We start from the raw sequence: 14,727 nt of genomic DNA, 5'->3' as shown, positions 1-14,727 counted from the left end.
AACGGCCCAGCGGCTAGGATGTATCACTGACAGGATCGAAGATGTGGGTTCAATCCCAGCCATGGCAGCCATTTTTCTGGTAGAGGCGAAAAAGAAAACCTGTGTGTAGAGATTTTGCTGCACATTTCAAGGTCCCCAAGTAGTCAAAAAAGCCCCCAATATGGTGTGCTTCGAGGTGCATGTGCAGCTTCGGCACACAAGTTGAACAAAGCCTCTCCCCCCCCCCCTCCCACACACACAAAAAGGGTATAAGTTTCAGCTGTTGGGGTTGCTCAATTACATAGACCAATATAGGACCTTTACTTTCAGATTTTATAATATTACGACTCAAAAATTTAGTGCTGCTTTGACAGGCCAGTGTTATTTTATTGCAGCCTTTCAGAATTTGGGGTATTGTTTTCAACAGTGAGCAAACCATGGTGTACACCAGATATTGCCTTTTCAGACAAAAATAGCAGACAGGTAGGCAACGCTCTTTGTAGCAGTGCAAAGTTGTGCCACCTCTGTAAACATTTCGGTCGAGTTGTTGTCCCAGTCATGTTACGAATGGGAGCTCCTTCAATTTGTAATACTTCCATGGAGGCCTTTCCGGCCAGCTAGTGTACATAGACCAACAGACAGTTCTTCAGTGAAAATTTTCTGTATGCACTTAGTGAAAAATAAAGTAGGTTTGATGACTTGCTTTGCTGCCATGTTTTCATTTTAATCTGTTAGGCAGGACCTGGCGATGAAGGTTACTCGTAGGACTGACACTTGGACAAGTAGATGCAAACTATATTGAAAAGGTGCAACACAAGAAAAGGAATCGCTCTTGTAAATAAATTTTATTTACACAAATGCACTGTACACGCCATTTGTGTGGTTACAACGAGGTGTACAGAACAAAACTATAGGCACCAGAAAGAATAGCAATAGCCATGAGAGGAAAACACGTGCCCATTCAAAATTATATCCTGGCATGCTGCAACTGCACTTCAACAACAATACACTTATAATCCATGTGGATTATGTGTATGGTCAGGTGAAGAGGATGAATGAAAGGATCTTTCCTTCTGCGCTGTTTTTTTTTACTCCGCTGCGGCTAAAACCAGGCTGGCTTCATAGATAGCGACCTTCCCATGGCAACCGGCGACAATGAGGGCCAGCGTGCTGAAAATTGCTGGGTAGGGACGGCGCACTCCATCAGGTGGTGCTAAATAATCTCCAACCTCACCAGCTTCACTTTGCTCACAGAGTGACTGTTGGCACGGAATGCAGTGCCTGTACCAATAACAACCGACCGATCTAGTTAGTATGTATATCACCGGTTAGCACCTAGAATACAATGGCTCGTCCAGACCTGACTCTCACCAATGGAAAAGTCAACGTATACAACTAAACCACACGGGTACCACACTTTCTGGCTCGACTACCATTATTAATTTTTGAGCATTCCCATTCATTCAAACATTCATAACCTTTACTAACCTTGGCTCTACATGGAGAAGCTTTCTTTTGGCGTGACGGTCATTTGCGCACATGCGAAATTTGACAGAAAACGCTTGAGTTTGTGCAAAGCATTTCCCAATTGGCCATTTAAAGCAAGGAAATGCCGTCATTCTTGCGCGGGAGCATAACAATTTTCCAGCTGCAGGAGCACTAGTTGATCCAAACTTCGTCAGGGGCTGCGGCTCTTTCACATAAACTGTGCCACTCTTGTAGCACCGTCCTCAAGGTGGCTCGCCAGCCCTACAAATGGCAAAGTTGGGTATACGAGAGTTGGCCCTGGTCAGGGCCGGCGATGAGAACCGTACACATAGTTATCTTTGTGATATCTTTTTGAGCCACGCCCGTATACCAAAGCGATAAGAACCAAAGAAAAAGAAAATGCTTTTGCCATGCCACTGCTGGCCTTGCTCAGCTGTATGCAACAGTAAACCATCGGGTTGACTCAAAGTGCAACGCAAGAAAATTGCACAGGATCTCACCATATTCTAACAGGGTGAGAGCGCGACAGCTTCTTTTATGGCTCGGTTTGTTGTCGAGCGTTCCGCCAATGCCGCCTATAGCCTACAATCCTGACAGTGAACTTGGTGCAGCCACTCATTACAGAATCACTATCCATGCTGCTGCGGCACTGCCTCGACTGAAGCAGAGGGCCAACAAAGACTGCAGTAGCAATTTATTTGAATGCACATTTATTTTTGTGTTGCACGTTTTACGGAGCGTGTTGCAAGGAAATCGGAATTGAGCAAGCGCCAAATGTTTCTTTTTCTGCAACAGTATATGCAACAGTGCACACCAAGTGCTTCTTGTTTATTTCTTTCTGGTCCATGCCATGGAACAACCATCCATGGAATTCCATGGATGTGCGCACCATTCTGTGACATGGAATGTTAGGAATGCATTAGGAAATTGTCAGCTGTTGTGGACGCTTTTTGCAGACAATATCCGAATGTGCATTCTGTGGACACCGACTGGGTGCAAGCGTTTCGCAACATAGCAAGTAATATTTTCGCATTTAGAAAGTGATTCACTGAAGCACACTGTCGAGCCCACAGGTGTACTTGGCGCAGTGTCAATGAGCCTATAAAAAGTGCAACAAACTGAGGAGGAGGCGAAATACCATTGACAACAGGCCGGACAAAGAGCTCACAATGCTTCAATGGGGATCACAAGCAGCACAAGCTGGTGCACTGGCATAGGAAAGAACTAAAAAAGGCCAAACAAGGAGAAAAAAAAACATTTGGCATCAGCGAGCATGGGAGGTCACTGTATATAAAGTCGGTCGGAGCAAAACTGTTTTTCATAAACCCCCTCTCAATTTTTTTTAAACTCATTCCTCACTCCGCCGCTGTCATTAAAACAGTTGCACGAGGTGTGCATTTCTAGAGCAGCTGTTTTTCTTATGAAGGCAAACAAAATTGCCTTCGTGCGCAAAGTCTTAGACAACATTATTGCACCAACTGGTTTAATTAGCCGATAGTCTGCAACTACGGTATGCATTACAGCTCAAGTATGGCTTCCGTGCATTAACCTACAAATTTTAACTGCTGTACGGAAAAGAAAGCAAGCTTCTTAAATATATGTGCTGACAGCAATGTAAACTTAAAATTCCTTATAACAGAGCTAGAAATTCTTTCAGAGCAAAAATGCAGTGCTGAATGATGCAAGGCACCACGAAGTACTGTCATATATGTACACGCAAAGAAAAAAGTTTAGCAGTGTCAGTAACTCTTCATAAAACTGTTCTTTGTGCCCTTTGGCAGGGCATGAGCAACAAAATGTCACTGAATTGCTCCACAACAATCGCTTTCTTCTTGCTGCTCTGCAAGTGCCATGGCTCCAGTCCACCGCTCAAACAGATGAGACACTCTACCCCGCTGACCACGAACAGAAGTTCTTGGCTCGCTCCAGGGACACAACACCAGTTGTACCAATCTGCACCAAGTTTGTTGCTACCTGGCTTGTGGCTCCCTGCTGGCAAAAGAAAAAAAAATGTGCAGTGAGAGTTAGACAAGGGATTGCAGGGAAAAAAAATCAATTTCTCCTTTTAAATGATTGCAGGACACACTTCGATTTCACGTATGCATTAGCAAACACACATGCACTCCTTAATGGAGGCTTCATGTCGATGAGGCATGGGTGACATAACATTGCCCCTTTGGAAGGGAGGTGTGTTCTCTTCATCTTGCTGGATGGCATGGCCAGCATGACAAGGATGGCAAGACCCGAGGGAAGGAATGATGATGTGGAACAGAAACAGCGGCATTCTACTTATTCGTAACTGTCGCACATAAGAAGCTGCACCACTTCATGACTCTTACATTAGTGAGGTCCACATCTTCTTGTAAGCACAGTCGTGATCCCGCCCATTGTTCCCCACCCTCTCCTTAGCGGGCTGCGGCTCCTCCCCCGAGTTAGTGGCGGCTTTGACGGTGTGTAGTGATGCAAGTAGTACGGATAAATTTTAGCCCAAGCTTGGTAGCTGCCCTACCTTATCGAATCGCATCTGTTATTTTGTCGAACTGTGGAGTCAATGGGCATGGAACAAAAAAGTGACGTGCAAGACAGAAAAAAAGAGAGTAACAATGTTAGACCACACAGAAAACACAGTGCAGTAGAAACAAAGGACAAGGTGAGGCTGGGGCAAGAGCTAACTTTCGACAAATGCTTTATTGCAGGACCTGCGCTTATAAAAACATCTGGCTCATAATAGGAGAGAAAGAAAGGAAAACATCAAAACGAACAACGAAAGATGAGACAAAAACCACCACGCGCCGCCTACACCAAGAAATAAATCTCTAGCTTTCATAAAGCCATAGATGGTCTATTGATGCATTGATCACCGGAACTCGCCATCTCAGCTGCTTCCAGAAGTTTTTTCGTCAGTCCAGACTGGTGGTAATGCAAAGCAATCATCTCGTCGTGCAGGGGATAACACGGGTACCCCGATACGCACTTTTTACAATGGGCAGCCAGCTGGCCGTCAGTGGCAACGCTGCTTACTTTATTCTTGTACTCTTAAATGGACATTCAAATATCTGCTTGTTTGGCCAGTATAGTCGCTGCCACATGAGAGTGAAATTTTGTAGACAGCATGATGCCCACAGCGTACCAGCTTAGAGCAGACCGGTTTTTGCACACGCGTTAGGCAGGTTAACCTGCACAAGCCCAAAAGCCTGTTCGGGGCTGTGAACAAGACATTGATCCCACTAACAGCCACCTAGCTGCCCATTGTAAAATGTGTGTATCGGGAAACCTTTGTTATCCCATGTACAACCGGACAATTGTTTTTCATTACCACTGCTCTGGGCTGACGAGAAACTTGTGCAAGCAAGTGAGATAGCATGTTCTGGTGATCAGTGTGTCCGTAGACTGTCTGTGGCTTTATCAAAGCCAGAGCTTGATTTCTTGGTGTAGGCGGCATGTGGCGGATTTCGTCTCATCTTTTGTTGTTTATTTATTTTTTATTTCCTCCTCTTACGAGCCAGGTGTCTTTATATGTGCTGGCCCTGCAATAAAGCATTTGTTGAAACCTTGCACTTGTCCCGTCCTCGACTTATTCTGTTTTTACTGCGCTATGTTTCTCGTGAGAGTATGAACCAACACGCCCAAACATTTTCCCTTCTGCTGGACAGCATCCAGGGCATAACAAAAGTTCACAGAGCGAAAGAATGTTAAGTGAGCAAACGAGCTTTTCTAGGCAATGCCCAGGGGCGTCGAGTATGCTAGGTACAGCAGTTGCTGCAAGAACGAATGGAGAGTGCAGTAACTGCACAGAGACGGCAGTAAGAGGAGGAGGCTAGGGTATATATAGTCAGGATCCAGCTTACATGGCCTTATCGTCTGGTGGTAGGGCAGTGTATCGCCTTTATCACCTTCCAATAGTTTCAGGGAGAGAGGCCATGTAATTCAGCTGATATTAGTGCTCATTATCACGCTTTTAGAACTTCGCAGAGTAAACACTGCCAAGGTCATCATGAAGTGTTGAACCCAGAATAATGGCTCAACTAGTTGCACAAAACAAGATAAGTAACAGCCACTAAGCAGTGCTTAGTGACTGTTCGAGCGCTACCACATCGATTCACATAAGGTAAACAAATTTTTCTCATCCGGCATGCATTGCATTCTGTAAGCATATATGCTGGTGCATGTATATATGTGTGCCAGCATATGTTGTATACATATGACTAGTGGCATAGGCAAGATACATAAACTTGTGTATAGCTTGAGCCAATGCATTTTGGCCTTGGCAACTACAACACCACCTGAAGGTAAGGCTAGCCAGATGAAATTGTGGTGGAGGAACTCCTGACGTTTGTACTGTGGATACAGGAAAATTTTGATATAGTCAGGTACACATCACATTTTCTGATAAAATGTGGCACTCCCCAGCATTCAGCTGAGCGACAGTGGAGTGCTGGTACTGGATGAATTGCATGGACATTGGAACGTAACGAAACCCTGCAGTGTATGAGTATAGCATTCCAGGTTACTCCATGTGAAGTAATACGTGATAGCTTAAGCAAAAAGCACCATATTCGTTTGGTCGTGGAAGTCAACCAATGTGTGAGCAAGGTGCTCACTGCATGTTCCAAAACATGCAAACGTCTATTGCAATCTCGTCCTGTCTATTATGTTCGGCTATTATGCACGCTTTCAGTGTTTAATGAACTTCTTATTTTCGCTACACACGCCCATTGAACGTCCGCACCACAACCAGCTGCGCCACCGATGCAGTGAGCAATTTTTGCGAGTGTCGCCCTCGCCTTACCGCGGTCCAATAGGATCATACGTTAACACTAATTTACTCGTAAATTTTAACCCCATAAAAATCAGATTTAATCAAATTTAAATGTTTAGAGAATAATATTCGATCACTGACTGATTCGCACAATCGTTACTCGCAAGACATCCAATCGTCATCGCATCGTCACTGCAAGTTCTTGATCCGAATATCGGCACATCATCGTAACGGTCATTCTACGTAGTTTTTAACGAAATCGATGCCACAAGGCAAGTTACACTGACTGCAAATCATGCCTGAACATCCAAGGAGTACTATAAAAACAAGGGCGCAACCGCAAACAGTAGGGCTCTTTAATTTCCAGTCTCGGACTCGCCGCGGACTCCCCGAGAAGCAGTCCGGCATTCGATTTTCCCATGTATCCCTATGACTTCGGGGAATCCTCGGACTACCCGCGGACCACCCATGGTGAGTCCGAGACTGTGAATCGAAGAGCCCCAATGAAGCAACCAAGTTACAGCCACGGGACGTGCGACAACGCCGGTAAGCAGTTCGGCCTCTTCCACTGGCTAATATTAGTACTTTACACAGGTTAACTGTACAGAACCGCTAGGCTCCGAAGCTTTTACGGCTTCGGGTGCGTCACGTAAGCTCAAAAACAGCGTAATATAGACCGTAGCTAATGAATAAGCGGTATTTGAGTTCGATAACTCAATTGCCGTAAGCATACATGGGCGCCGCCATCTTGAATGTTTGTTTACATCAATGTTACCAGACCAGCATCGACATTCCGCTAAATTTAGCGGCCACTTACAGTTATTGCGATCTGAGTACTCGTTAAGCTTCAAAAGAAAGCAAATATGAAATGGTAATTGAGAAAGCCAAAATATCACGGTATTAATCCACAAAAACGCGAAAACCGCTGTAGCAAATCATGATGCATGAATGTGCTTGTAGCAGAAGCAACAGCATGGTAGATTGGCGGCAAATTTTAAATGCATACAAGCAGATTTGTATACAGTGTTCGACCTAATCTCTTGTTAAGTATTGGTGACAACATATTGTTAATTAGGTACGCTGTCTTTCGGTGGGTAAGCGCGCTTTTTTCCGTCATGCCGCTGCTGCTGACTGTGTGGCTTGCTGCTAGTTTTCTTTCAAGAAAGCCCCGCATTTATACGTTCCTTTCTGTGTGACCAGCCATTGGTAACAGACACGTTTTCACTGTCTTTTTCATGTGGTGCAAGCTATGTTCCATCAGGTGTATGTGACACCTGAGGTAAGCTTCCACAAATTTCTGCATTCTCCAAACGGGTGAAATAGAACAAGCTATGAATCTGACAAAAAAAAAACAAGAAAAGCGGCGGGCAACCAAGAATACCTTGTTTTTTTTCTTTTGGTTCAGAAACAGCGATTTCTTGTGTATGGTTGGAGTATTGTTGGAAAAATACACTGGCACACTGGAGTCCAGCCTGATGATACCTTTGCCCTCTGTGCATATAAAGCTGAAGTATCATTCGAAAACTCGGAATGCAAAATAAATGTGCTGAATACTGTCGGCAGACCAAGTGTGTTTTGTTCTTCAATTGCAGTGAGCTGTTTACGGTGTGTGATTTTGAGATTATTGGTAGCAGCATATCTGCATTGGGTGCGCTAAAAGTAAACATGATACAAAACTAAGATACTGCAAACTTTTCTGAACACTGCGCTACGAATAATCATCAAAGAAAAAAAGACGGCTCAAGAATACGATACTCCCTAATGCAAAATTGGAGCGCAGTGCGAACTGCAGTCTTCTCGGTGACAGCGTGTAGCTGCTGTGTCTCAGGAAGTGATCGTGTCATCAGTGAACACACGACGCAGACGCTACTCTGGCGTTTTCTCACAGCGCCTCGGTGCCACTGAGCATGTCTCGCGTGGCCTCTGCGTACTGCCCTCCCTTTCACACTTTCATTTTACTTTCCTCCTCCGCCTTCCTGCTTGCTCTATCTCATTGATCTCCAGTGCCCTCTTCTTCATTCGGTTACAACAAAGTCGACGGCCACACGAAACCACAGGAGTCAAGCGGGCACTTAATTTCGACCTCTTTCGACCTCTTGAAAACACCATTTCCGTATAGTCTGCTGAAAAAGAAAGCAAGATGCAAAATACAACGGCTGAAATACGCGTGTGGACGCCGCAAGCAGTCAGCAAAAACCGGCGATTTTGAAACCGAAATCGAGGAGAGCGTGGCCATTAAAATGACATTGCAGCCATCCAGCGAGCGGCCGGACGGTGTACGGGGCAGCAAACGGGTGAAGTGTTCGCAGCAGAGCTTGACCGGTTCTCTAGCTGCATGGCTGGCCAGAGGAAGAAGCCACCGTCAGCTGGAGCGTCACAGGCGTGTCATGGCTGTTTACGCAATCTGCCGACAGGTGAAGCGTGGTCTACGGCGGAGCTTTTTTAAACGCTTCTGACTGATTAACGAGGCAGTTCACGGGGCTACCACTCGTGTCCCAGCTGATGTGGGGGTACTTACTAGACATTAAAATAAATTTGGTCGAGGTGAAATTTGAGTGCCGTTGGCCACTTAAGAGGTGTGCTCTAAAAAAGAAATGGCAAGCAGACTGCCTTAGCAAGCTGCGTTGCAAGAAATTATTTCTGTAGCTGAACAGTTCTGAAATTTGGTTGCTTCTGAAGTTTGTTCAATCTATCCCAGTCAGGAAGAGTATGATATACAGCTGTATAACTCCAGCCCTTTTTCATTTTTAAGAAGTGTTTTTCCCTGTTTTTCCTTACATTTCTTTTTTGCTGCTGCAGCAGCGCTGGGAGCATGAGCATGCAAGACAGAATGTAAAAAGTGGTATGGTCACGACACCTTTCACTTGCATTACAAATTTCCTGATCCACTTTACTCGAAGTAGTAGAATAATTAAGTGAAGTATCAGATTTACAGTTAAAAAATGGGTAAAAGAAGTAGGTCCACCACGGGTATAAACATTTAAAAAAATGAGATGTCTATTTATATGTTGTATTAGCTGGCGCAGAATCTAGCAGTGCACCCGATGTCGAACCATATTCCATACCGAGACACGGTGCTAGTAACTATAATACCTTCGACAAACACCACGTAAACTGATAGGTTCGCCTGGTGCACTGTCGAGGCACGAGTCATGAGGGCCCCAGACAGCTCCGATGAATACCACGCAATCTGATGGCTTCAGCTGGGAGGCTATGGAGCCCTGCAGTGTTGTGGAGCCACCAAGGACTTGCTTTCGTTTTGTATGTTATTTCTCCTTGTAAGCCATGCTCCATGTGTACCCAGGGATTATAGTGGCTCTTCACTGCTTATAACACTAAATATTTATCCTCATGGAGCAGATAAAGTTTGCAGCTCATTAATAGGGAAATAAAAGTTGGCTCTGCCACATGACATGCAAACTTCCAAGCTTCACTGCATGGCATTTTCTTTAGTGTTAGCTTTTTTGGCACGACGCCGAAGCCATGCAAGAAAGCCTCCACAAAAGCCTTGCACAAGAGTGGAACTCTGGCAGCCAATGTTGGCTGAGGTGCAACGCTACCTGGGCAAAATTTATAAACTGGAAAGAAGTTTCCCATCAATATGGTGATATGAGTGAGAAATCAAGGTTTATTACTTGCTGGAAATGCTTGCATTAAAGTAAAGGTCATACCAACCACTAACGTACCTAACGTCTTTTCAATGCCTGAGCAAGCCATTCAAATGCAGTCGACTCTTGATCATCACCTAATTGGAATTTTCGGGTAATTGGAAGCAATGCTCAGGTCCCACCAATGTTACATTCAATTCAGTAGAAGAAATTGCTTGGTAATTTAAAACTGAAACCCAATTTTTTGATTAATTGAAAGTTATTTCGAATAAAAAGCATCAAGGTGAACTTCACATCTTGATAAAATTGGAAATTTTAAAGCGTCAAAACACCGCCGTGTCCTGCAATGTTGGCACCATCACAACCGAGGCAGCGCATAGCTGATAAAGCAGCTGGTCACCTGAGACTTGTGCCAGTGTAAGCATCTCTCTTTTGAGGCCCTCAACCTTCTTTGTTGCGCACAGCTCCGTGTAACAGTTTGCGGGGTGAAAGCTTCAGGCTTCAATTTTAACCACAAGTCTGAACTATCACGGCAAGCTGTGTCACATTCGAATAGGCAACAAAACAAAACCAAGAAGATAAGACTGTTGAGGACCAATAGCAATGCGCTTATTGTGCCTTCTGTTTTTTCGTTGCGGACTTTGTACTAATGGTAGCCAACTGTATAATTTCTCTGGTCACAACATGTTGAGGAAACCGCATTTTCCACGGCAGGGTGTGCCAAATTCCATTCGGCTGCCTTGCCATACTGTCTTAATCTTTTAAGGGGCAACCACACGCAGCGACGTGAAAACTAACTCAATGGGTACACCAAACAGATAGCACGAGTGACAGCAACAAGTGAAAACAATGATCAAACTGCCGCCAATGTCCTGCGTTGTCGTCGTTCGTCGCTGCTGCTCACTTGTGGGCTGCTTTTGTCCAGCAAAAAGCAAGCGGTGGCATCAGCCCGTCGCCTTCTGCTGTCGACTCCCTTAGCAACATGCTTATAAACATTTTCGCTTGTCACCGTCATCCACACTACCAGTTTGCTGTACCCATTGAGTTACGTTTTGCCGTCGCTGCATGTGGTTGCCGTTTACTTGCCATTTTTTGTACCATTTTCCTATCGATACATAAACAATCTAATGCCTCAGGTCCTGACGACTGCCTAAGTTATCTTTTTTCTCACTTTGTTTTAAAAACTCTATAAACAATGAAAAAGATATCTGTATTCGAATATATTTGATTCATTCAATCCAGTCAGTTTTTGCTATTTGTATTTTATGCACAGTTTGAAATTTCCTGTTTGCACATCTCTAGTTAATATGTTATGCAAGATTAAATGAATGAACAAGCTGACCAATTGTTCAAACTTTCTAGGGAATGTGAGAGCAGTTGAAAAAACTAATGTACACAGAGAACGAAATCTCACTGGTAATAATCGTGTGTAGAAACCAGGGTCGGAGCAAAAAAAGAAATGCCAAAAGCAGGTATCTAACGCACAGTAAATGCCCACAACGAAGTAACTTGTGCTGCTTCCATGTGAAGGAAGAGAAAGAGCAGGCTCAGAGGAGGTTGGCACTGGACAACTTCTTCTGAGCCTGCTCTTTCACCTCCTTCACATGGAAGCATCACAAGTTTCTCCGTTGTGGGCATCAATTTCCTGACTACCTGTGATTTTGTACCCCTTCTCTCTCTCTTCTACCGTCTTATCTTTTCTTCATATGCTGCATGGCCAAAATATGAAGTAAAAAAAAAGAGGTTAGCAGAGGGTAGTACATGAAAATTCTAGTTGAAAGCTGTAGGATAAAGCGAACAGCAATAGGGATCCTGCGGTTATTGCCATTTTAACCTCTCGTAACGGCAAACAAAAAGTCAGAAAAATCAGATGGTGAATGGCTTCAGCATATTAAGTTTCAGATGTCGTTATACAGTGGCACAATAGGGTGGAGGGCAGCGCCACTGATGTGTCTGAATGATTGGACAATCTAAAAAATCAGACTGTGACTGTGTACAGGTGCCGTCATAAGTAATTGGAGCACAGGAGCTGTGGCCGAACTGTATCGGAGCGCCGTGTAGCTGCACCGGCGGTAAATGAAAGGACCAAAAGACGCATGCGCGCCTGCCGACGGCGATGGCCCATCTATACCTCTCAAACCCCTTTTTAAATTTGGCTTCGAGTATTGCTCGCAGCACAGTGCTGCTCTCGGCGACGGCGCTGATAGCAGAGACGATTCTGGCAGCGTCTCTGGCGCACTTCCAGCTGCCGGAGAAGCGGCGCGCTGTCACGGGAATTTGTAGTGAGTTTTTCGTTCAAATATTTTTACGTGTGCACGCTATCAGCGCTCTCGCCGAGACCAGTATGCTGCGAACAATGCTTGAAGCCAGGTTAAAAAAAAGTGGTTTGAGAAGTACAGATGGGCTATCGCCGTCGGCAGGCGCGCATGCGTGTTCTCGTGCTTTCATTTACCGCCGGTGCAGCTACACGGCGCTCTGATACAATTCGGCCGCAGCTCCCGTGCTCCACTTATGACGGCACCTGTACGTAAAGATCGAAGTCAAACATTGCTTTCAGGATTAATTTTTCATCAAAGAATTTGGCATGACCTACTCGTTCGAAAGCACCTTTTGTCGCATGAAAGCTTGCTCACACCTATGACAATGCCACCAAGGAACGAGAGGCCTGAAGAAGACACCACTCAGTGGAGGGGTGTGAGAGAAGAAAACTCTGGGGCAACAAATGGATATGGACAAAGCAAGATAGCAGCAATCGGAAATGCAGCAGGCAGGCCTTAGTTCTTGTTCTACAGTGTACACAAATAGGCTCAGGACGATGACTATAGCATGAGCAATGCGAGAAAAATTCTCGTCTAGTGATGCGAGACTGGCCAAGAAGTGCCCCGTGTTAGCGAAAAGTAGCGATTGCTACCTATTCTTTGATTACCTACGAGACTCCTGGAATTTCGAAACCACACTTGCATTGCTTGAGAAAATTTCTTCTGAAGTGCAATTACGTTAGTAAATTGCAATCTTTAGCAATTCAATAACCTATAAAACGACCATGCTCAGCAACCCTTGTAGTGCGAATATAGCAATTTAAAAAGATAAGCAGCTGCATTACGTACACTCAACACCAACTGTCGGGAATCAAACGTGAGTGTGTTAAGTGGGCCCACCACATGCTACACAGTATTTGTTCATTGAAAGCATCAAGTATCTCTATTGCGCTTTCCCTCCAACAGAATGTCATGACATGCATTCCGTGAAATAAATTCCATCTTCCAACTCCTGCATACAAACGCTGAAAATTCTCCATTCTGTTTAAAAAAAAATTAGAACAGAAATTGTGAGGACAGGTGCAAATTGTATCGATGTACACACATACACACACACGCACGCACGCGCGCCACAAATATATGTGACTCCCCAACAGAAATATACTTGCACTGCACTGTCTACGAAAAACAGGTTCGGGAGCGCAGATTCGGCTAAACACTTACATCCGCAATGAGAACAGTGGCACCCTGTATGCCAAGGCTTGGAGAAGCAGTCTCTTGAGGTAGGTCTGGCTCTTAGAAACGGAGCAGGTCACCGATCAGCGACTCGTACACATGCTGGGACTGTGGTGGAAATTTATCAGCCCCTGTAACGAAAGCGCAGTGAGCGGCGTCTCGATGACACATGATACGAAATAAATATCTCCGAAACATTGCTTGCTTTACATTTGTGCGTGCAATCTAAAACCCCTGTTCTGCTTACTACGGCTGTTAACGTAGTAAGCCTCCATGTAATAACTGTCACTAGTGGTAAGCATAGTGACAGCCCAGCAGATTCTAGCCAACAGTTACGCATATGAGCCTGTAAGTTAAAAAAGAAAAACATTACGACACTAGCGTGTGTTTCGGGTGTGCTTTCGCAAGAAATGGCACGTAGCTTATCCACTTTGAAATTAGCCTACACTTCTACCACGAACACTAAAGGCAACATCACCTTGTGTGTTTTCTTCTCCGTATGAAAAGGGCGATGAGACAAGTCTAAACACTTACCTCCTCACGACCTTGTTGCTACCACCGACGTTGACGGCCACGAAACCGAGCTAGCGAAGTCTCCGACTTTGCGCCGTCGAAGCTGAGGCGCAGACTGACGTGAGGCTCGGTAGGACAGTAGGACCCTAGGAACTTCAGTTGGAGTAAAAGCTGCGATTCCAAACCACGAAGGCGCACAGGCCGTCCGGCCGCTAAGTCGAAACGGTGCCGGAGAAGCAGGGAGAAGCACGGCCCCCACGGACGGACCAGCAAGAAATGCGCAAAACAATGTTGTCAGCACGGCCAAAGGCCCTCGATTTTTCAGACCAAAGTTGGAGACGTTTTAAGGCAAAAACGACAGCGTTGCCAGCATAGTTTGGTGCGTTTAGGCCGATTTGGCGGCGGTCGCGGGCGGGTTTTAGTCGGATGCCTCGCGAGGGGCATGTTTCACTGCGGCTTCCTACTGGCCAGTACACTCGTCGCCATCTGTCGGATGTTGTGCGAACCCTTTGCGGCTGATGGCGCGTGATTTGAAATTTATGTACATTTCTGTTCTGCTCTATGGAAAGCCATGAATGCTTTGGTACATTTAGTATTATAACTTTATAAGCCGAACTTTGGGTTGCCGTGTAAATTTTTTTAAATGCAGAGCATTTCAGTAACTCACGATGTCACCCGCGTTGGCGTCCGTAGTCCGCACCGTCGTTGTCCCTACTATATAAAAAGAAAATACTATCCGACGCCAGGTTTCGATCCCTCGACCCTGCGGGCGGAACGCTATGTACATTGTGGTGGAACCACTGCGCCACATAGCCGACACAAAATCGGACGCTATATACGCGCCTTATATCGTTGACTCTTTCAAATTACTGCTGACGAGCGCTCT

General features: G+C 45.2%; 1 long non-coding RNA gene across 1 annotated transcript; it reads right to left on the bottom strand.

The window, feature by feature from the left end:
• Positions 1-1,590: 1,590 nt before the first annotated feature.
• LOC144175990 (uncharacterized) lies at positions 1,591-14,214 on the bottom strand. Its single transcript, XR_013323745.1, has 3 exons — positions 13,863-14,214; positions 13,317-13,459; positions 1,591-3,459 (listed from the first exon to the last, which is right to left on the bottom strand). It is a non-coding gene; the product is annotated as an uncharacterized LOC144175990 (long non-coding RNA).
• Positions 14,215-14,727: the final 513 nt, after the last annotated feature.

Source organism: Haemaphysalis longicornis, unplaced genomic scaffold (assembly GCF_048455015.1).
Source record: "Haemaphysalis longicornis isolate Haplotype H1 unplaced genomic scaffold, Haemaphysalis longicornis Haplotype H1 scaffold_1, whole genome shotgun sequence".
Classification (NCBI taxonomy): domain Eukaryota; kingdom Metazoa; phylum Arthropoda; class Arachnida; order Ixodida; family Ixodidae; genus Haemaphysalis; species Haemaphysalis longicornis.
This window is presented reverse-complemented; position numbering and strand designations above follow the sequence as displayed.